The sequence below is a fragment of the Ambystoma mexicanum genome, chromosome 4q (assembly GCF_040938575.1).
Source record: "Ambystoma mexicanum isolate Mex_15411 chromosome 4q, UKY_AmexF1_1, whole genome shotgun sequence".
NCBI classification, from domain to species: domain Eukaryota; kingdom Metazoa; phylum Chordata; class Amphibia; order Caudata; family Ambystomatidae; genus Ambystoma; species Ambystoma mexicanum.
Window position 1 is genome coordinate 259,058,822 of NC_090928.1, and position 21,835 is coordinate 259,080,656.

Consider the following 21,835-nt stretch of genomic DNA (forward strand, 5'->3'; position numbering starts at 1 on the left):
AAGCTGGGGACTCGGTGATCATTGCCTTTCCCAAATAGTTTCTGGTATTTGTAGTCTTAAGAGGATGGCTTGAAAAGTACACAAACCATAGTATGGTACGCACGTACGTTTCTTACTGTGGTTTGTCTAATTTTCAAGCCATGAAAGAAATTGCGGCATTTTTAAACTATTTCAAACATCCTTTGATCAGAGTTCAACTGCCAGCTCTGCCCCCTCTGAACTCCGCCCCTCCTCCAAACTCTATCCCCACCACAGCTCTTGTGGGATCCCCTTCACATTTTTTCAATTTCCACCATTCCTTTAAGCAAGATCCTGAAATTAAAAAAGCTCTGCCCAGTGGTGCTAATAACGGGGCCGTTGTTAGCCAATTCAGCCCGCTGCTGCAGGTGTTTTTTTTGTTTCTATATTATAAGCTCCCGTTCCCGACCTTCCTTCTCGAGCCTCAGTCTGCAGGACTTTCCTCTTACACCACAGCGCCCTATGTTCACTCCCAAGCCTGACACACCCCGCACACCCTCCCCTTGCACGCCATGTTTCCTTTTCTGGCCTTTGCACTTCCCTGGACCACTCTCCATCTTACAGCCACCTTCATGTCAGATCATGGCACCTGCCCTCTGAAGGCTATGAAGCTGGAAGAGGCTTTCTGCGCAGAGACCATACTTTCATTTGTGTGCCTGCTATTTCTTTAGCTGCCACATCTGAACCATGAAGCACTCCATACTCCGTACCTACACCGTGGCTATATTGAGGAACGAGACTTCTCCAAGCTTGAGGCGAGTACCAGTACTAAATACATTGCCAATCTCCCCACAAGAAGGAAAATAAAGCTATTATCATATTTTTGCTCAACATAGTTATAAGAATAGTATTCATTCTTGTCTTTCAGACCCTGCTTTCTCTCAAAGCCTACCCACTTTTATACATCAGAATACAGGCGCCAACACAGGGCAGCGTCAGTCTGTGATTGATGGACATCTTTGAGAGATGACTGCATTAGGCTGACAACATCAAATTTCAAGTGAATGTCTTAAGCGAACGCTATTATGCTGAGCTGTATATGTTGGAATCACTGATTGTAATTCACTGTGCCAGAGTACCAAGGCCCAAGCTCAAAACACAAAAAGGGGACTTACACAGAGTAAAAGAATGTACGAAAGTAGGAATGTAGTGGGGTACGTGGGGAGCGAAACAAACAGCAAGCACTATAAATAGATAGTGAAACCACAGAAAGTGAGACAAATAGAGAACTATGCGACTGGATGGGGAGACAGGGTACATTTGAATGAAATGCGTTGCGGAGACGCGGCAGGGCCCCAGCATAAGATCCATTTTTTGACATTACCGGATCCGAACCCCAGCCCACTTTAAGCCTAAATGATGAGTAGCTGCACTTTTTTTTCCATTCAAAGCACTTTTCCATGAAGGCAGTACCTACACGGTCGCCAAAAGCGCTCAATACCCTGTCTTGGCCCCGACTTCCCTAGTGAGAAGTAAATTCAGTTTGAAACGCATTATTTCACTTCGATGTTTCCTTGATGGATGCTGTTTCAGATAAAAAGGCAGATCATTGGATGCTCTTGTTGTATATTCTAAGTTATAGAATAAGGGATACCCCAGTGCTGATTCTCTATTCCTGATCCAGTCCAATTCAAAAACGATTTTCTTTTTATGGACGTACAAAGCTAGCAGTGTCTCAAGATCTAAATCTCACTCAGCCTAAAGCTTTGTACATCCTTGAAAACATTCAATCAGGACTCTAGAGGAGTTGCAAAACAACACTGTGCGCAGCTCTGACAGTAAACAATTAAGTGGAGGTAGCAAAACACATCTCAAAAGTTGCAGCCGCTTCCAGTCTGCAGCAAAACTAAGCCTACCTCATGTCGAATAACAGACATCGGAGCCCCATTCGGAAGGGAGAGAAACCTTTTCCACACCAACGACTCTACTCTACCCCAGGTGTTGGTCAATAGACCTGATTCTACTCAATACAACAGACGAGGAACCATTTTTTGGTTGTAGTACTTGACCATGGGAATAGCTGAGAATCCAAACCTCCTGTCAAATGCTGAGACTTCAGAGGTGTTCAAGCTAGTTTTCTTAATTAAACAATCACAGTCAATTTGCATAGTTCTCTTTGAACTGATCTCAATCCCCAAATATTTAAGTTTGAACAACTTCCAATTGTTCCTTTGCTACAGACCAATTGAACTTTGGTTTATTCTTTTTGCCATAATTCAGCATTCGAATTTTTGATTTTTTTACATTCAATTGTAAATCTAATGCTGCAAAATAAGCTTTGGTTGCTTTTAGGGCTCTTTGCAGGTCAATGGGGATAAGACTGTGGCCCCATTTCATGAAAGTGTTTTATAAGGGCGCAATCCCATAGAAAAACGTTCCATGAATTAGGCCCTATGTCGCCAGCATATGCCAGGTAATTTGACAGATTAGCTAGCTTTGGAGGAAAGTTTCTGATTCTTTTAAAAATGTCACTCAAGTCACAAATATATAGACTAAATAGAAAGGGGGCCAGCACACAATACTGGCGCAGCCCGCAACAGCTCTCTATACACCTTGTGTAATTCCCTTTTTGATCTAAACGCACCCTAGCCGTACTGTCGGTGTGCAAAGCAATCAGGATATCTACCAAGGCCATGGGACTTTCCATATCCATTAGCTTTTCCCACAGGTGTCGCCGGTTAACTCGATCAAATGACTGAGAGCTATCCAAAAATGCACAGTAGAATACCCTTTTCTCCTGTTTAGCCTGCATTTGCAGGAGATTAATTACAAAGCAATTGTGAGCGGTATTGAGACCTGGTCGAAAACCAGGTTGGAATTTGTCAGTGACACCGTTCTTATCTGCCCATGCCCGTAATTGAGCCAAAATAATAGCCCCAAAGATTTTACTGGAAGCATCAAGAAGGGAGATGGGGCGGTAGTTAGATGTAATAGCCCTGGCTCCCCTCTTGTAAATCACTGCAATGTTTGCATTCTTCCAGACGGGTGGCAAGTTTTTGGTCTTCACAATTCCACGAAATAAAACATACAAAATCGCTGCCCAAAGATTTGGGTTCGATTTTAGTGTGGCATTTGCCAGGCCATCCGGACCCAGAGCATTTGAGGCTTTACTTTTCTTAATAGCCTCCTTTATCACCCATAAATCAATATTAACCTGTTCTGACCAATTACTATTGAGTGTGCGAGATCCCTCCACCCCCTCATTTTCGCGCGAAAGGGAGGAGAGATGTGTTTCCCACACACCCAAGAGAACAGGCTGACTTTGGAGTGAAGACAGGTTTTTTGCGGATAATAGAACAAAGCATTGCTTCCGCGCCATTAATATAGAGCAAAAGCTGATGGCCCATGACCCCATTTTTATGCTGAAGTCTCAGAGTTTTTGCTTTTCCCTCATAGTCTACTGGAAGTTTTCTCAGCTGTCTCATTGCTTTGTTAAACTCCCTCTTTTTCCCTGCAAGAGGGGTATCGTACTTATCTCTACAGTCTTGATTCTTAATTCACTTCTTGCTGTTCCCCCAATTAGGGGAGTATAGACTGCACACGGCCCTTTCAATTGCTCTGTCGTAGGTGGCTAGTTAAAAAAATCACCATCTTTTTTAACGCCCATATAAAAAATACAATCGTTAAAATGTTGTGATCGTGCTGGATTCCAGACTAATGAATGGTTCCTCAAATTTACCTCCACCACCACCAGGCAATTTGATTGTTATTGCAACTTTGCTTCATGGTCACAACTAGCATAAGGTCGTCACTAGATTTTAGGGTTGTCACTTTTAAGTTATTATATTTCAAAAATAAAGATTTTGATAAAAATACATAGTCCAAAGTGGATCTGGAGAGGCCATTCACCCAGGTGAACTTGGAGGGCTTATCTTCCATTAGGTTTCTGTTGGCTAGGATTAGATCACAGCTTTTTAATTCTGATCTCCCTCTTTTTCTCGCCATTGGGTATGCCACAAGTCTATTCTTCACATAATACCATCCCCATCTGGGATTCAAACATTCGCTGTTAAAGTCGCCCAGTATGATAATCTCGGCATCCAGTTTTTCTAAAACGTTTGACACGAGCAGAGAGGGCTTTTAAGAATGTTTCGATAACAGATTTTGCATTAAAATACACATTGCCGACATAACAGCAAAGGTTGGTAAATTTTCCACAATCACCCACCACCTTTGCCATTTCAATATCATTCCGGTATGTTTCAATGGTGTACATCTTTAGACCAATACCATTTTTCAAGGCACATAGGAGACCCCCATAGGATGACCCCATACTCCCTGCATAGCTTCCACTGTTAGGACCACATATCAATCTATTATAGGACATGTCGTTAACCATGACTCCTGGAGACATAACAAAGAGAATTTTAGCAGTACAAAAGTCTGTTTCTAAAAACTTATGTCCTCTACAGTTCCAAGAGGCCAAACAAAGGTGGTCTATTCACCTACAGATGTTTTGTGAATTTCCCCCTCAATGCAAAACGGACAAAACAGAGTTCCAATCATAGGCTGCCGATGATCGCATTGGGTTTTCATCAATTCTTCGCTGACCTGGATCTTGAGTATTAATGTTGATTGAGAATGGATCACAAGATGCCAAGTCATGAATAGACATAGAAGGGCGGGTAGGCGCTGCAAGAGAGCCTTCATTCAACAGAGACTTTGGTTCGGCTACGGCCTATAACACATCATAGCCCAATGTTAAGAAAGACTCTAGCTCAGACAGGACCAGGGCCCTTACCATTCGTGATGAAAAGTATAACTTTGCCAAGTTCAATCTACCCTTTACTGGAAACTGTAACAAAGCAATATGGTAATTTCCAATTGATCGTATGGTAAATGTGGCCGAATTCGGCCAGTACCATTCGATCATTTGGAAATTATCAGATTGGGTAATCACTACCAAACATGGGGAGCAGGGGTTGTGGGGGTATTGCCCGCTCCCCATGTTTGGTACTGAGGGCCTTTGAGGGTAGCAGGGATGTCCCCCGCTTCCGGAGGTTTGGAGGCGGGGACAGGAAAAAAAGCAAAAAAAAGAAAAGCGGACCCTGCAGCGTCATATCCGGCCCGCGTAGGAGGGACAGATCCGACGCCGCAGAGTCAGGAGAGGCAGCGGATGCCAAAAAGGTAAGTAGGGTGTAGGAATGCACTGGGGGCTGTGGGGTGCGAAGTTTGGCCGGATTTGGCTGCAGCAAAATTGTCTCCGCGGCCGAATTGACCACGGTCAATTCGATCAAAAACAATTGTGCCACAGCCAAATCGTATACATACAGCAATATCACTAGAGAAAATCAATCTTAGGCTGGGTATTTCTAAAAATAATGCCACCATTTGGCTCCAATTTAAAGGGAGTGAATCCCTGTTAGTAAATACCTTGCTCAAGATCAATGTGTTTACCCCTGATAGAGTTATTTTACCTTTGGCTCCTTGATTTTTAATTTCGAGTTGGTTCGACTTAGTCCCTGGCTTGTGCCGTGGCTGAGGGCATAGATCTCCCCCTATTTCTTTACAGCCATTGTACATTGAATTACCCAAGCCAGAGATCTGGTATACATGTTCCAGTGGTTCCGCTGAAACCCCCAGCCCACTTACAATTGGCCTTGGCATAATGGAACTCCTGTCAGTTGACACCAAATAGCTACAGGGGCTAACATGGAGGCCCGAGCGGATTCCTCCAGAGTTGTGTCGACCTTGGTTGCTAAACACGATCTCTGCCTTCTTTCCTCTAATGTGAGAAAAGGTGGCTGCAAAAAGTCTTTCTGACTTTTAGGCCTTTGGCCCGACTGTTCTGACACAACCAATGGAGCCTCAGGGTAACCAATTTCCAAATTTTGCACCTACGCATCCATACTTTTGGGTAATGGGCCTTTTGTTTGAGGAACAACCTATTTTAGCTATACATGGTATTGCAGGCAACTTGGGTCCAGAGTCCCGAGGTATAAAAATCGGAACCAGTGTTTGCGCACTCTTTTGCAAGTGGCTCTGATTCTCTGCAAGGTTACTAGCTGGCACACAAGCCCCCGCAGGGGATATGGTCAGTGCATTCAGCAATGCTGAAGTAGATGAACAATCCCTCACAATGGGTGGTTTAAGTCGGCCGGTTCTCCTAGACTCTCCATCTCAGAGTACACTGACAGGATGCTTTAGTCTAGGACTTAAGGTGGTTTTGCTGATGAGTCCCCCACTAAGCCTGACTGGACTATTCCAGTGATTTGCATGAACTCCCCCGTACTCTGTACCCTCCCGTAGATAAACCCTTCCACGAATGCAAGTTTGGAAGACATTGCATTTAAGAGGGAGCGTTGGTCACAGAACTCCTCCGCAATTAGATCATAGGAATTAGCCATTTGGGAGATGGTGAAATTCAGAGCATGCAGGGCAGACCCAGGTTTATTAGGGGCCTCATGTATTGTTGTATGCAGATGCGGAGAGCCAAACTCTTCCTGAATCAGATCCCACAGGGTAAGGCCCAGTGGTGATGTCGTTATCTTGTGACCTAAAGGCTGAGATGTAAATAAAGGCAGTGATTGCGAGAGGTTAGCATCAGTTATTGATTGAGGCCACAGTGAAAAGGAAATTCAACGCATTTCAGATGTCGTTGCTGTTGGTTTGGGCAATACACTGTCACCTTTCCAGATTAACACTTCTTGAGCAGCCTCCAGATCGCCTGCAATGTTATTGGTGTTAGTGTTTAGGCAGGATTAGTTTAGAAAAGCTCTATTGGTCAATGAGGACCGTGTCAAATTTGGAGGGGCGCTCATTGAGGGCGTCAGAGCCATACCTGCTCTTTCCAAACACCCAACTGACCCCCCACCCCTTTGCATGCCATGTTAGAGCTGTGGCAGAGCTTGGCTCCGTTCCATAGCGAGTAAATGTTCATTTACACTAGTTGATGCAGTAAACCAAAGGATAGGAAGCTTGGGAGACTGGCAGAAGTGTAAGCAATCCAGTTAGTTAAAACCCTTGTTTGGAATAAAAACTCACCAGCACTGCAGGGTTGTCCACGCAAACTTTAGGGAACATACTTGCAATGCTGCCCAGCAACCGCTGGCGTTTCTCACAGGCCCACGGAGACTCAGCGGACCACTAGAGACCACTTTCGCCACCACTTCTGTGCCACTCTCTGCGCCATGGCTGGTCTTATGTAGGGAAAGTGTTCAGGGTTCTCATTCCAACTTCGCCCCATTGAAAATGGGAAAAATACTGCTATGTACCGGTGTCTGCTGTGACCACTGCAGACCAACTTTGCCACTGTTAGGAAATATTTCCATTTATATGTAAATTTCCCTTCAGTTGTGAACCCCCCAACATTTTGCTGTTGTCTGACCATCCTAGCCTGACTTTTGCCAGGAGCCAACTTTTGGTGCACCTTAAAGACAGTCGGTTCTGGGAGACTTTGTTTCCCTTAGTCTTTCACTTTGTTGCTAGCTTTTAGCAACATGTTAACAGTGCACAAAGTACCTTACAGTACAGTGCGCTAGGGTCGTCCTTGCATTTCTAAGGCCCTAGACACACTCAAAGGATTTTTCAGCAAGAAGTACAAATGTGCCTTGGGACAGAGCTGGTGGCAGCTGTTATTTTTCATATATGTTTAACCCTTTTGTGTGGTCCATATCGCGTTTAACGCGTTTGGCCCAGGAAAGTGGCTTGGCCCCGGAAGTGGCTTGGCCCCAAAATGGCCATTCCATGAGGTTGTCTGTTTTGTCCTTTGGCCATCTTATCCCTTTGCCTTCCCCAGGTCGAGCAGACCCGGGAAAACACTTATTTTGTCATGCAGATCCTCGCGCAAACCAAAGCTTTCGCAGGCTTCTGCATGCCTTGTGTGTGTGCCGCCAGGATGTGGGCTGGACTGTCTAGTTCCAATACACATCCTGGGTGCCAGGAAGTGTGGTGTGCTCAGAATGACTGGGACCACTGTGGTCCGTGATTGGTCCAGGTCTGGGATGGCTGTATGTGAGCAGATCTCTCATTGGGTCCTCTTCGTTTTAGCGTGAGGGAGATTCTGGATAAGAGAAGGCCCCTTACACCCCTAGCAGGTCGATCTCTTGAGTTCTCACTGAACTTAGGATAAGGAGCCAAGTATCCTGAAACCAAGAAGCAGACCTGAGGAACCCCTGGTGACCTGCTGGAAGGTTTGGCACGCTGAGCCCGCTGTTGGCCCGTTGGACCCCTGTTTCTGATCGAACCTAGAAGGTCTGCAAAGGCGCATTCGACCCATTGGAATAGTAGGACTAAATATTCTCGGCACCTCCACCTTAACCTGTAAGCGAGCCTTTTCGGAAGTGTGCCTGGACTGCCCAGTGAACTGACCAGCTTTCACAGGACCTTTGCCCTGGATCTGCCGATGTCTCGAGTTGACACTTGAGCATTTGTAGACTGTAAGCTATCGGTATAAGGCACTCTCCCACTGAGTTTTGTACACCCAGCATTCCTAGGTCTGGAATTAGGAGAGTACGCCTGAACCCGAGCATACATGGTCCCTAAGTCACCCAGCTGTGGTGACGAACTTGGTGGGTGCCTTGCTGCTGTGCCCACCTGTGCCCTCAGACCTGCTGCAGCAGAATTGGCCTGATCCCTTCATCGGGAGAGGAGGAATCACCACTATCCTGCCACAGAATCATCCCTGGAATGCAGCCCTTGAAAACCACAGAACCACACAACTGCAGGATTCGAACCTGCAACCGAAGTGGACTCGACTGCCAAAGTTTGGTCTGGAGTGCGCCGAGGGTCGATGAGTACTTGCAACCCTTACCGGTGGGTCCCTGGTGCATCCATCAATTTTTACGCATGAGTGTCCCCTGAGGGCCACTCTTCTTTATCGAGGTAACTTGTGCTACCAAGCTATTCCCAACTCTTGGATCCTGTTCTGCTCTCTTGGGGAGACCCTCCTCAAATAGTGGGAACATATTCTTCACTGCCTCATCTGCCTTCCTGAGCTACTACAGCTCCTTCAAGAGACCCCGTTTTGGTCCAAACACACGATTACGTGCATTAGCACCGAAAGTACTTTTGAGCACAAGGCTCCACTCATCGTAGGTACTGGACTGCCTCTTAGATAGGGTGTGATAAGTGAAGGACTGCCTAAATAATATTTGCACTGTTTGATCCCTTTCTTCACAGGTTGTGGACCCTTACTGTGCACTATTCCCTTGAGCCATTGGTAACTGTATATATGTTTGATAGTAGTGTTATGTTGGTTTAGTCATTACTGCTGATATTTGGTTTGTGCTTGATTTAAAAGGCCTTTAATAAATGTATATGTATTTTTGAAATATTCACCTGACAGAGTAATTTGTAATGTTGTTTGCTATGTGTGCTCATTGTCGGCTTTTGATCACTCTCACCCCTCTTGAGACCTAGCAATGACTGCCACCAATGCTATCTTGATTGGTCTGGCTTGTCCAGAAGGTTACCCTGTTCCAAGAAACTAGGATGGCCTTCTGAACCTCTGCCCACCAGGTTAGAGTTCAGAAATCCATCTTAACAAATTGGTGGCAGCGGTGGGATAGGATCGAAGGTACCCAGTGTTGCGCAGTGGTAAAGGTACTCAGATTACACGTACCCAGGACACATAGTGACCGTAGTAGTAAAGTAACAGTAAAGGCTAATGACCTATCTTAAAATATGGAAACAATTAACAACATAACCGTGAATGCTTCAAAGTCAGAAAATTGAGAATGATGTGTACTGAGAGAGGCTTACCTGCTCAAGATACAAAGAGTGAAATGATCCAAAGGATCATGGATTAGCAAGAGTTTCAACTCAATGCCATTACCACAGACGAAAGTGCAGAAGGTGGTGGGGCTGCTCTCACTGACAGAGAAACTAGGCTGGCCTTCTGAACCTCTGCCCAACAGGTCAGAGTTCAGAAATCCATCTTAACAGCCACCGCTTCCGCGCCGCACTCTGTGCCCGGACTGGTGTTATGTAGGGAAATGGTTCAGGGTTCGCCTTCCAATTCCGCCTCTGCACCAATGGAAATGGAAAAAATACTGCTCTGCACCGGTGTCTGCTGTGACCACTGCAGACCTCTTTCGTCAACACTTCCATGCCAATCTCCGTGCCCCGACTGGTATTATGTAGGGAAAGTGTTCAGGGTTCTCCTTCCAATTCTGCCTCTATGAAAATGGAAAAAATACTGCTCTGCACTGGTGTCTGCTGTGACCACTGCAGACCGGTTTCACCACCACTTCTTCACTGCACTCCGCACCCAGACTAGTGTTATGTAGAGAAAGTGTTCATGGTTTTCCTTCCAACTCCGCCTCTGCACCAATGGAAATGGGGAAAAAATACTGCTCTGCACCAGTGTCTGCTGTGACCACTGCAGACCACTTTCGCCACCACTTCTGATTTTGCCACCACCAATTCCTGCAATAGCAAGGCATGCCACTTCAGGTAGCATGTGTGGTCTGGCTGTTAAAAAACTGAAATCAGAAAAGCTTGCTTTTGATCCTAGCTTTCCTATTTGACGAAATTGTGTGATCCTCAGCAGATCCCGGTGTTTCTCTGTGCCTTTGTCTGTTCGCCTATGTGCCAAAAGCTGGGAGTGTTTAGGAGGAGTGCTTGGGGGGAGAAGGAACATATACAAGCGAGGCGAGGGAAGCTGGCAGGATCACAGATATTTGTTTTCCTGTTTGGGGTCGGGCAGAAGAATTTTTATGTTTTATGAAGTCCACACCTGCCTTTCCTCGCAAACCATAAAATGATGGGCCTTGAGGACAATGCAGGAAGTAGAAAGTAGACACTGCAGGACACATACAACATGAAATTTACAAATGGGTGCCTATGAACTCCAAGGTATATTCCACCACAGGGTTCTGAGTGTCTTCATAGACAACTCGAGCTTCACTCACTTTGTCTATCAAAACCTCTCAGTGGAATGGATCCCTGTAGCTGATAGCTGCCCAGCTATAATTATATATTTTCTGGATGATACAGGGTATGTTATGTTAAGTGTTTTTAAACAGCGCAACATGCACAAAAAGGCAAGGAGCTAACCAGGACCCAAACAGGAAAGAAAAGCAGTTGTGAAAAAGCTTTAAAACAACAGGGTCTTTGGGCAGCGTCAAAAAAGCAGATGGTTATCAATAGCCCGAAGAATGAAAGAAAGCTTAAGAAAGTACGACCACCAATTCTAGCGTGAAGGAATCTAGGGACTTGAATCAAGAGATCATAGGCAGAGAGAAAGGATCTGTAATGGATATAACGACAAAATTTACTCTGCAAGTACTAAGTTCTGAGACCATAAAATGCTCGGAACACAATGCACAGTGACTTCAACTTGACCCGTTGATCAACTGCTAGCCAATGAAGGCTGCTAAGAATAGGCGAAATGTGTTCAAACAAAGAGAGCCCAGAAACTGCCCTAGCTGCAGAATGGTGTAATACATGCAGACGATTCAGAAGATAGGCATGCTGGACCAAGAAAACGGGGGTTGCAATAGTCCCGTGTGCCAAATACAAAAACAGGCGAGCACTGGAGATCACAAATGCAGCGGCAGAAATTGTAGAACCTTCCGCAAAACCTTGATTTTAAAATGTCCTGTTTGACAGACAGTGCTAATTTGGTCTTCCATAGAAAAAGATGCTGCGCCCTGGGGGACCCCATAAGTAATAGGCTGAGAAGAATAGCCAAAGGGAGGTAAAGGAAGAGACAGAGAATAATCAGCTAGGAAAGAGCGAAACCACGCCAGCACAGAAACCCGAGACACCAGCCGCGGCTAACCTGTCAACCAGGATGGGATGGGTCGATGGTATCAAATGCAGTTGATAAGTCAATAATAATCAGTGCACCAATGCCACCCTGGTCAGAGAGCCGGCGCAGGTCATCCACAAATGAAACCGAAACAGTCTCGGTACCACGGCCAGGCTTGGCAACCAGATTGAACAGAATAAAAAAGAACAGAATCCTCAAGATAAGAACTTAGAAGGCGAGTAACTAAAGTTTCTAACAGCTTCATGAAAAAAGGGAGGCGTGAGATGGGGCGATAGCTAGCCAGAAGAAGAGGGTCAAGAGATGTTTTTTTCAATAAGGGAATAACAAGGCCATGTTTCAGTTCAGGAGGAAGAGTGCTAGTAGCAAATGAATGATTAACAGCAGCAGTCAGCAGGGGGGCAATTTCAGCCATAATGGATTTAATGATTGGTAAAGAAATAGAATCCAGAGGGCAGGCTGATTTTAACTTATCAGTCGCCTGAATAATGTTGTTAAAATCAAAACACAGGAAAAGAAGACCAGGAGTGAGATGAGATTGTGGTGGAGACCGAGGCAGGCCTGAAAATGTCCATAGAATCAATGGTAGAAGAAGAAATTATTTCCCGAATTAGATCAATCTTATTTGTAAAGAAAACCGACAATGAATCACACAGTGCCTGGGAAGGCAGAACTGAGCTAAACGTAGCCACACAGGAAAACAGAGATTGAACAACTTTAAAAAGCTCTTTAGGCTGATTAAGAGCAACTTCAATCTGATGGGTAAAATAAAGGCCCTCGGCCTAACAAAATGGGCCGATGGTACACACGGGTGGCTACGCGATAAAGAGATTTGGCCAAAGGACAGTCGTTTAGTCGCCATTTCCTTTTTACTTGCGGTGGCAGAGCCACAGTTCGGCAAGGTCAGGAGAAAACCAGGGCTCAGGAAGACGTGCCCGTGGCTTGGATGGTTTCAGCAGGGGCCAAGCAATCAGCTGTATTATTAAAAGGAACTATGAGCTGATCTAAATCACAGCTATCCATATAGTGCACGTAGAGATAATCCAATTCACAATCGTAGTCGTGGCTAGGGAGGGCCATTTGTGTCTAGAGGGTGTGGAAGAGCAGGACGACGGAGGAGTGGGGTGGGGGGGGAGTCGGGGACAAAATAAAAAAAGGTATGATAAGTCCAAAGGACACTAAAAGATAAAAACATCTTAATCAGAGCAGTAGGAGAGAAAATGACGTCCAGCATGTTACCTTGAACATGAGTGGGGCCTATAATTAATTGTTGATGGGGGAGATCAGACATTGCAGATAGAAAGCTATCCATCGAACTAGAAGATAGCTTGATGGAATTCAAATTGAAACTGCCAAGTATTAAAAAAATCTGCAAAACGATGTTTCAAATCAGCTACCAAATTAAGAAAGGCCAGCAGAATTGGAGGTCAGGCCCAGGGGAAGATAAACAAGAAGAGAACGCAAGGTTTTAGAAGCCGATATTAATATACAAATGAGCATGGCCTCCATAGGACAAGCGATAACAGCGAGCAAGAGAGTGCTGACTGAAAAACCGCAGCTAGGCCACCGCCAGGATGGGTGGAGTCGCTATCTACACACAGGATATTGCAATTAGACGGCAGGGCTTGCACTAATGCCGGAACAGAGGACTCCCAAAGCCAAGTCTCCATAATGCAACACAGGTCAGGGCGAAGAGCGCATAGTAAGTCATGCCAATGGGCCGTATGAGCTGGAAGAGAGCGGGCATTAAACAGAAGACATCTCAATTTATCAAAAGATCACGGCGGAGTATTCGACTTGCAAGCCTGTTTAATATCAACAGGCATAACTGGAAGTAGCGTGTTGAGAGGGGCTAAATGGAGCAACGAAGTGCGTGAATAGGAAATAAGCAGGGAGACCGGTGTAGAAGCATCGGACCATGGCCATCTGAGGCCCGGATAGGCACAGATGGGCTGGACTTTGCCATGGCTTCAGCACATAGAATATGCCCCGCTGCGCTTCTTGACGATTGTGTCCTTAAATAGGCACATGGTATCGCCCTAGCCAATCCAGTGATTCTGCAAGATATACTCCCGGGCGTGAGTCCTCAGAGTGCTATCTGAGGCTAGACACCCTCAGGTCACCAAAGGCAGCATAAAAGGAACCAAAAAATAAAATGTAAATAAATAATGAAAATCAAACAAAAAACAATGACTAGGACGCGTGGAAGGAAGTAAAAAAGAAGCATCAAGTCAAACGCTGTGGCCCAGTACAAAACCAGCGGCTAAAGGGAGAATAATATAAAAGTAGCTAGAAAGGAACACACATAAAATAAATTGAATCTTTTCAAAATGGCACAACGCAGGAGGCCACAAACGCACACATGTCCATATCCAGCCTGGAGCTGCACTGAGGGTAACAAGAGCTCACGTCAGCCAATTGCATCGTATCTAGAGGGCTTGTCCCTATTCTCAAAGGGGACTTTTCGACTGTGAAGGTAGGCTACAAAGTGCAACGCTCTGCAGTCAGCTCACTAATGAATATGGAGGGGTTGGTCAAATGACCCCTTCAACAAATTAATTGGCTTTGCCTGTCACCTAGAGGCAGGGACAGAGCACTGCTGGTGACAGCAGGCTTAAGTCATTGGCTATGCCGGTCACCTGGAGGCAGGGACAGGCATTGATGGTTGTTGTGACCATTAATGTACCCCAGGCTGCCCCACACAGGACGCACGCACACAGTAGAGAGAGACTCACTGACACGTCTGCTCGTTATGGGGTCCCAGCGACAACTGCCGTCTCGGTCCTCGTTTATTAGTATAGCGCATGCGTGAGCCGGAACGAGGCTCGTGCATGCGTGTAAACATCTTTACTACGTAACATCCCTCCTTTTCTTTAAACAAGAAAACACTGAACAATATAACATGACAACAACTCAACATGAGTTAACCAGTATTGCTTCATCCCGCTCTGACCGTCGGGGTCCATGACATAGGGCCTCATTACACGGATGGCGGTAACCAAGGCGCTATTAGCGCCATGATTGCCGCCGGTATTTTACAGAGTCCGCCATGGTGAATGACGGAATTACCGCCCTATTCCAAGGTGTGTGGGGGCGGTAATTCCCCATTCACCATGGCCCTTCCCCATTCCCATTTTTGCCCCCATAGGGCTCAATCGGAATGGGGAAGGCGGTAATTACGGTACCGCAAATCGCGGTACCATAATTACCTCCTAGGTCCCTTTGCGGGTCCCATCCTTAACAGCTGGTAAAACCAGCCGTTAAGGTAGGGTCCCACAAAGGGACCTCGTAGTAAGGCGGTAAGGGTTTACCGGCACTGGTACCCTTACCGGTAAACCCTTACCGCCGTCCATGTAATGAGGCCCATAGTCTCGAAATCGAGCAGGGGGTTGTCGTCCCTCTCTGCTCGGATACCTCCTGCTACTCCCTGAGGTCAGCAGTGGTACTTCTCCTGCTGGCAGGCCCTCTCCCCCGTTTGGGTTTCCTGTCGGCGGGGGTCCCTCTGGACCGGGCTGCTCGAGAGTATCTGACGGGCCAGCTGACTGGCTCACCTCGAGCTTCTTGAAATATGACCTGTTTCTTGTCACCTTCCCTCATCCGTTGGCGGCCGTCACCATAGACCCTCTCACATGGGTTACCCCGAGGGGTTGTGGTTCATAGGTGAGGGACATTTTCCCTTCAGGATGTCTGTTGCTTACTAGCACTGTGTCTCCGACAATGATGTCCTTCTCCTGGAGGTTCCTACACTCGCTCTCTCTCTCATTTCTGGCATTCTGCTCCTGCCGGACGCGTTTGTCGTCAATCACCCCCCGTGTTCTTCCTCACACCTTTGGAATAAGTCCTCGCGGGCAGTGTTTGAATAAGGCCTCCGCTGGCGGGACGCTTGTGGACTGGTGTGGCGTTGTCCTGTACTCGCGCAGAAACTCGAATAGGTTCTGCCGTAACTCCCATCCCCCATTTAGAAAGATGCAGAAGATCTTGTTCAGGGTTCGCATGAACCTTTCTGCTTCTCCGTTGGCCCTTGGCCAGAGCGGTGTTACTTTCCGCTGCCTAATCCTTCTTTCTTCTAGGTACATTGTCCGAACACAGTTCTAGTGGGCACCCATGTGTGGCAAATATCTTTTCCAGGGCCAAGATGGTGTGGTCGCAGGTTGTCGATTCCACCAGTTCCACTTCTGGATATCTGGACCATTGGTCGACTACAGCTAGGAAGTACATGCCTCTTCCTGTGGACCCAAAGTCCGTGTGAACAGTACCCCATGGCTGCTCACTCCTCTCCATTGATCTGATCGGGGGCGCTCTCTCCGCAGGGCTCGCCGCTTGACATGGGACACAACCTCGTACAAACTCGTCCACTCTGCTCTCCAGATCAGGGAAACATACTTTGGGCCTCAAGCGTGCATTTTGTTTTAGCTGTCCCTTGATGCCCTGTGTGCACCAGTTCCAACACCCTGATTAGGAGAGACCTTGGGATGACTATCTGTCGGCCCCGTAAAATGAGTCCATCCTCCGACACTGAGAGCTCGTTTCGGGCTTTCCATAGGGCTTGCATGTCTCTCTGTGCTCCTGTCTCCCGCCTGGAGTTGTTGACGAGCACTTCTTTCCACTCTCCACTTCCAATGGCAGATCGTATGAACCGGGACACCTCATTGTTGTCTGACGCCAATATGATGGCTTGATGTGCCAACGCTACCGGCATGGCAGCCTCTACGATGCTGCGTACCATTTCCAGGCTCTCCACTACCTCCACCTGGTCCAGATTGCAACTTGTGCTGGGGTGTGTGCCAGGCCTGTACTGCAACTTCACCCCGTGCTCGATCAGCGACAGCATCCACCGTTCGATATGCGGGGACAGTTTTGATGAGGCCCCTGCCATGATTGGTATTAGAGGTTGATGGTCAGTGATAACTACCACCGGTTTTCCTAGAATGTACAGTCGGAAGTGGCGGCACCCCCACAATATCGCCAGGGCTTCCCTCTCAATTTGAGAGTACCTCCTTTCAGTTTCAGAGAGGGCTTTGCTGGCGTAAGCAATGGGACGCATGTGTCCTTGTGCATTGGCTTACAACAGTACTGCACCCAAGCCCACCGGGCTAGCGTCCACCACGATTTCATACTCCTTTTCTGGGTTGAAGTACGCCATTATTTCCTGGTCTGACAGCGCTGCCTTAATGTCCGTAAACGCTTTTTGCTCCCTTGCAGTCCATGTCCATGGCACTTTGTTTTTCGTTAGCTCTCGTAAAAAAGGCTCAGATAACGATGCCAAACCCCTAATGAATCTCCCGCAATAATTAACCATGCCCAAGAAACTTCAAACCTCTGCACGTGATTCCGGGGCGGCCGCTTCGCGAATGTCACGCACCTTTTCAGGATGTGGAGAAATGCCCCCAGCGTGGAAGACGAAGCCAAAGAATTTGATGTGCTCCTTGAAAAATTCACACTTTGTTTTGTGGAGTGTGAGACCTAGGGTGCTTAGCCTGTCCAGTGCCTGTTCCAGCCGCTTCATGTGATCAGCCTCAGATGCCGCGAAGACAAGGATGTCGTTGCTCATGTTGATGACTCCTTTCAGTCCGGCGAGGGCTCCACTGTTGACGTTTTGGAACACCTCCACCGCTGACGACACTCCAAAGCTCAACCTCTTGAACTGGTACAACCCTTCATGTGTGGTGATGGTTGTAATGTAGCGTGACTCTGGATGCAGTTCTAGTTGGTGGTAACCTGAACGCAAGTCCAATTTGGAGAATACCTTTGCACCTTGCAGTTCACCTATGATGTCGTCTAACGTCGGCGTGAGGTGTCGTTCTCTTTTTTTGGCGGCGTTAGGTAGGCGCATGGCAACGCAAATGTGTACTGCTCCGGGCTGCTTAGGTTTTGGTGCTACCACAATCGGGGATACCCACGGGGTAAGGCCCTCCACCCTCTCGATGATGTCCATGTCTATCAACATCTGGAGTTCCTTTTTAACTTGGGCTCTTAGATGAAATGGTACTCTTCTGTGTTTCAAAGCGGTGGGCCTCACCGTCTCATCGATGTGTAGACGTATTGGTTCTGCTTTCAGCTTCCCCACCCTTGGACGGGGGTCCTGAAGTGTCAAATTCTGGCCTGGGTGCCAGAGTGCCTTGCTGTCGGTGTGGGATCTGTGCCAGGGCAATGGCTGCTCCATCCTGCTCACCCATCCTTGCAGGCCACAAAGGCACCCCATTCTATGGAGTGAGGCCGCAAACCTGGTATGTGTTATAATGGTGAGCGCCGCACTCCCTTGGTCTGATGACTGAGTTGGCACTTTGACACCTTCCAGTACCCCTTTTTTTAGAAATTCCGTGATACCACGGCTGCCTAGAGTATCCACTGACCTTAGTGACTCTTCTCCCGGGTGGATAGGTCTTGTGCTGCAATATTCCTCCTTGCAGAATCTCCCCTGCCACATGGACCAGTCTGTGCAGGAAGGTGTGTAGGAAAACACCCACACATTAACATAATCGCGGCCACCATGTGGCTGGTAGCCGTGAAGGTTCCAAAATGTCTTCAAATGAAACACACGGACAGCGCACGAGCACCCTCTCGGGCCGCAACTGTCGCGTGTGTTATTCTAAAATGGCCACCAACTTGCCGCGTAGGATCCGGAGCTGCGTTGTGTGAGAAGATGCCTCCTCTGACGTATGGCACGTGTAAAGGATCTCGCACACGTACGCAACACATCCCATCCTCGTCGCCAATGTTGTGACCATTAATGTACCCCAAGCCGCCCCACACAGCACGCACGCACGCACACAGTAGAGAGAGACTCACTGACACGTCTGCTTGTTATGGGGTCCTGGCGGAAATTGCCCTCTCGGTCCTTGTTTATTAGTATAGCGCATGTGTGAGCCGAAACGAGGCTCGCGCATGCGTGTAAACATCTTTACTACGTAACACTGGTGACAGCAGGCTTAATTCATTGGTTACGCCAATTACCTGGAGTAAGGGACAGATCATTGCTGGTGACAGCAGGCTTAATTAGTTGTCTACGCCTTTCACCCAGAGGCAGGGACAGAGCACTGCTGGAGTCAGCAGGCTTCATTCATTGGCTTTGCCAGTCACACTTGGAGGCAGGGACAAAGCACTGCTGGAGACAGCAGGCTTCATTCATTGTCTTTGCCAGTGACATCTGGAGGCAGGGACAGAGCAATACTGGTGACAGCATGCTTAAGTCATTGGCTATGCCAGTCACCTGGAGGTGGGGACAGAGCATTACGGGGGACAGCAGGCATAATTCACTGGCTACGCCGGTCACCTGGAGGCAGGGACAGACCATTACGGGTGACATCAGGCTTAATTAATTGGCTATGCGGTCACCTGAAGTAAGGGACAGATCATTGCTGGTGACAACAGGCTTAATTAATTGTCTACGCCTTTCACCTAGAGGCAGGGACAGAGCACTGCGGTTGACAGCAGGCTTAATGCATTGCCTACGCCAGTCACCTGGAGTAAGGGACAAATCATTCCTGGTGACAGCAGGCTTAATTAGTTGTCTACGCCTTTCACCCAGAGGCAGGGACAGAGCAATGCTGGTGGCATCAGGCTTAAGTCATTGGCTATGCCAGTCACCTGGAGGCAGGGACAGAGCATTACAGGGGACAGCAAGTGTAATTCACTGGCTATGCAGGTCACCTGGAGGCAGGGACAGACCAGTACGGGTGACAGCAGGCTTAATTAAATGGCTATGCCAGTCACCTGGAGTAAGGGCCAGAGCACCTCCGGTGACAGCAGGCTTAATTAATTGGCTACGCCGGTCACCTGCAGTAAGGGATAGATCATTGCTGGGGACAGCAGGCTTAATTAGTTGTCTACGCCTTTCACCCAGAGGCAGGGACAGAGCGCTGCTGGTGACAGCAGGCTTAATTCATTGGCTTTGCTGGTCACCTAGAGGCAGGGACAGAGCACTGCTGGTGACAGCAGGCTTAATTCATTGGCTTTGCCGGTCACCTGGAGGCAGGGACAGAGCATTGTTGGTGACAGCAGGCTTACGTCATTGGCTACACCAGTCCTCTGGAGTAATGGACAGAGCATTGCTGGTGACAGCAGGCTTAAGTCATTGGCTAAGCCAGTTCCCTGGAGTAATGGACAGAGCATTGCTATTGACAGCAGGCTTAATTCATTGGCTACGCCAGTCACATGGAGTAAGGGACAGATCATTACTGGTCACAGCAGGCTTAATAGGTTGTCTACACCAGTCACCCAGAGGCAGGGACAGCACTGCTGGTGACACCAGGCTTAATTCACTGGCTTTGCCAGTCAACTGGAGTAAGGAACAGAGCATTGTTGGTGACAGCAGGCTTAAGTCATTGGCTTCGCCAGTCACCTAGAGTAAGGGACAGAGCATTGCTGGTGATAGCAGGCTTAATTCATTGGCTACGCCGGTCACCTGGAGGCAGGGACAGATCTGTGCTGGTGACAGCAGGCTTAATTAGTTGTCTACGCCTTTCACCCAGAGGCAGGGACAGAGCGCTGCTGCTGACAGCAGGCTTAATTCATTGGCTTTGCCGGTCACCTGGAGGCAGGGACAGAGCACTGCTGGTGACAGCAGGCCTAATTCATTGGCTTTGCCGGTCACCTGGAGGCAGGGACAGAGCATTGTTGGTGACAGCAGGCTTACGTCATTGGCTACACCAGTCCTCTGGAGTAATGGACAGAGCATTGCTGGTGACACCAGGCTTAAGTCATTGGCTAAGCCAGTTCCCTGGAGTAATGGACAGAGCATTGCTATTAACAGCAGGCTTAATTCATTGGGTATGCCAGTCACATGGAGTAAGGGACAGATCATTGCTGGTCACAGCAGGCTTAATAGGTTGTCTACGCCAGTCACCCAGAGGCAGGGACAGCACTGCTGGTGACACCAGGCTTAATTCACTGGCTTTGCCAGTCAACTGGAGTAAGGAACAGAGCATTGTTGGTGACAGCAGGCTTAAGTCATTGGCTTCGCCAGTCACCTAGAGTAAGGGACAGAGCATTGCTGGTGATAGCAGGCTTAATTCATTGGCTACGCCGGTCACCTGGAGTAAGGGACAGAGCATTGCTGGTGATAACAGGCTTAATTCATTGGCTACGCCGGTCACCTTGAGGCAGGTACAGAGCACTGCTGGTGACAGCAGGCTTCCGCTCTTTAATCAGTGTAGTCAAAATCATTAATTACGCATCTCAAAAGGCCCAATTTCAGAATGCTAATGTCTGTGAATATTTATTTCCACCCCTTCCGTTCAAGGTAATTGTGCCCTTTTCTTCTAGGGATCCAATATTCTGCCTACAGATGTTAGTAGATAGTATGGCACAGTTGACATAAGGTTTATATTATCTTGAAATGCAATATGTTATATTTGTAACACTGGCTGAATAGTCTTCATCAATTCGGGATGACTTACTAATTCAGTTGAATCTAAAGAATGATGCAGATCAGAAGATATGATCCGAGGAGTAATCATTATTGTGGTTTGTGCATATATGGTCCTCGGGTAATTGGGATCCCTTCTTGGTAAGATAGCTGCTCACAGAAACATACAGCATGGCTAGAGGAAGTGCCCTGAAGCTAGCCATACAACCCTCTGTGCCTTCCAACAGGAGGATGAGAGCAGTCTTTGGAATGTAAGGTATAGTGAAGGTTCTGCCATTTGGTGGCAAAATAATTATATGGCGGCCGAAGGCAGAGCTTTCACGAGCACAACTCACCACCATTTCTTCAGTATTTAGGTACATTTTGAATACCAAAAATATAATAATGCAGCTGGTATTAACATATTCTATCACAAAACAATGTGATGTAACTAAACCTATGTAAGGTATTGCTCTTAGTAAGAGAATGCCCCGCCAAGCAGGATGCACTGATGTGTCCAATCGGAATCTTAGAGGATGGATCGAAGGCATGCAAGGTTTATGAGGGTTCATCCTTGACTTCTGATGTAGCTGAATACCACAATGCGCATTAAACAGAAAAAATGAATATACCCATATAACATTCCTGAATGTCTCACTATTGCCCCAAGCGTACACCGAAATATGTGAATGCTGAGTAATGCGGACAACTACAATGTTCGCATGAAGTCCTTAATCTGTGAACGCTACATGGGAATT

The 21,835-nt window shown here is 47.3% G+C and overlaps 1 protein-coding gene across 1 annotated transcript in view; it reads right to left on the reverse strand.

Moving 5' to 3' along the window:
* The window catches only part of LOC138467234 (kinesin-like protein KIF28), a 516,126-nt gene that overhangs the window by 285,901 nt on the left and 208,390 nt on the right, over positions 1-21,835 (reverse strand). The gene's annotated exons all lie outside the window — the stretch shown is intronic.